The sequence below is a fragment of the Musa acuminata genome, unplaced genomic scaffold (genome assembly GCF_036884655.1).
Source record: "Musa acuminata AAA Group cultivar baxijiao unplaced genomic scaffold, Cavendish_Baxijiao_AAA HiC_scaffold_1136, whole genome shotgun sequence".
NCBI lineage: Eukaryota > Viridiplantae > Streptophyta > Magnoliopsida > Zingiberales > Musaceae > Musa > Musa acuminata.
In genome coordinates this window covers 3,102,501-3,105,000 of record NW_027021348.1, presented here as the reverse complement: position 1 = coordinate 3,105,000, position 2,500 = coordinate 3,102,501, and positions in this window count along the sequence as shown.

Here is a 2,500-nt window from a genome sequence, read left to right as displayed (position 1 = left end):
TTTTGCTCCGCTCACAACGGTCACCGCGCAACGCAAGAACAGGCCAAAAACTGGCCAAAACGGCCCAAAAACGGGCCAAAACTGGCCATTTTTGGCTGCGCGAGCGAGCGGCGAACAGCGAGCGAAGCGAGAGGCAGCACCGTCCCTGCTATACGAAAGCCCCATCCAGCCCTGTGCCACCCGGGGGGTTCCAGGGTGCTGAGATGGCTGACATTTTGCTCCGCTCACGACGGTCACCGCGCGACGCAAGAACAGGCCAAAAACTGGCCAAACCGGCCCAAAAACGGGCCAAAACTGGCCATTTTTGGCTGCGCGAGCGAGCGGCGAGCGGCGGACAGCGAGCGAAGCGAGAGGCAGCACCGTCCCTGCTATACGAAAGCCCCATCCAGCCCTGTGCCACCCGGGGGGTTCCAGGGTGCTGAGATGGCTGTCATTTTGCTCCGCTCACGACGGTCACCGTGCAACGCAAGAACAGGCCAAAAACTGGCCAAAACTGCCCAAAAACGGGCCAAAACTGGCCATTTTTGGCTGCGCGAGCGAGCAGCGAGCGGCGGACAGCGAGCGAAGCGAGAGGCATCACCGTCCCTGCTATACGAAAGCCCCATCCAGCCCTGTGCCACCCGGGGGGTTCCAGGGTGCTGAGATGGCTGACATTTTGCTCCGCTCAAGATGGTCACCGCGCAACGCAAAAACAGGCCAAAAACTGGCCAAAACGGGCCAAAACTGGCCATTTTTGGCTGCGCGAGCGAGCGGCGAGCGGCGGACAGCGAGCGAAGCGAGAGGCAGCACCGTCCCTGCTATACGAAAGCCCCATCCAGCCCTGTGCCACCCAGGGGGTTCCAGGGTGCTGAGATGGCTGACATTTTGCTCCGCTCACGACGGTCACCGCGCGACGCAAGAACAGGCCAAAAACTGGCCAAAACGGCCCAAAAACGGGCCAAAACTGGCCATTTTTGGCTGCGCGAGCGAGCGGCGAGCGGCGGACAACGAGCGAAGCGAGAGGCAGCACCATCCCTGCTATACGAAAGCCCCATCCAGCCCTGTGCCACCCGGGGGGTTCCAGGGTGCTGAGATGGCTGACATTTTGCTCCGCTCACGACGGTCACCGCGCGACGCAAGAACAGCCCAAAAACAGGCCAAAACGGCCCAAAAACGGGACAAAACTGGCCATTTTTGGCTGCGCGAGCGAGCGGCGAGCGGCGGACAGCGAGCTAAGCGAGAGGCAGCACCGTCCCTGCTATACGAAAGCCCCATCCAGCCCTGTGCCACCCGGGGGGTTCCAGGGTGCTGAGATGGCTGACATTTTGCTCCGCTCACGACGGTCACCGCGCGACGCAAGAACAGCCCAAAAACAGGCCAAAACGGCCCAAAAACGGGCCAAAACTGGCCATTTTTGGCTGCGCGAGCGAGCAGCGAGCGGCGGACAGCGAGCGAAGCGAGAGGCATCACCGTCCCTGCTATACGAAAGCCCCATCCAGCCCTGTGCCACCCGGGGGGTTCCAGGGTGCTGAGATGGCTGACATTTTGCTCCGCTCAAGATGGTCACCGCGCAACGCAAAAACAGGCCAAAAACTGGCCAAAACGGGCCAAAACTGGCCATTTTTGGCTGCGCGAGCGAGCGGCGAGCGGCGAACAGCGAGCGAAGCGAGAGGCAGCACCGTCCCTGCTATACGAAAGCCCCATCCAGCCCTGTGCCACCCGGGGGGTTCCAGGGTGCTGAGATGGCTGACATTTTGCTCCGCTCACGACGGTCACCGCGCGACGCAAGAACAGGCCAAAAACTGGCCAAAACGGCCCAAAAACGGGCCAAAACTGGCCATTTTTGGCTGCGCGAGCGAGCGGCGAGCGGCGGACAGCGAGCGAAGCGAGAGGCAGCACCGTCCCTGCTATACGAAAGCCCCATCCAGCCCTGTGCCACCCGGGGGGTTCCAGGGTGCTGAGATGGCTGACATTTTGCTCCGCTCACGACGGTCACCGCGCGACGCAAGAACAGCCCAAAAACAGGCCAAAACGGCCCAAAAACGGGACAAAACTGGCCATTTTTGGCTGCGCGAGCGAGCGGCGAGCGGCGGACAGCGAGCGAAGCGAGAGGCAGCACCGTCCCTGCTATACGAAAGCCCCATCCAGCCCTGTGCCACCCGGGGGGTTCCAGGGTGCTGAGATGGCTGACATTTTGCTCCGCTCACGACGGTCACCGCGCGACGCAAGAACAGCCCAAAAACAGGCCAAAACGGCCCAAAAACGGGCCAAAACTGGCCATTTTTGGCTGCGCGAGCGAGCAGCGAGCGGCGGACAGCGAGCGAAGCGAGAGGCATCACCGTCCCTGCTATACGAAAGCCCCATCCAGCCCTGTGCCACCCGGGGGGTTCCAGGGTGCTGAGATGGCTGACATTTTGCTCCGCTCAAGATGGTCACCGCGCAACGCAAAAACAGGCCAAAAACTGGCCAAAACGGGCCAAAACTGGCCATTTTTGGCTGCGCGAGCGAGCGGCGAGCGGCG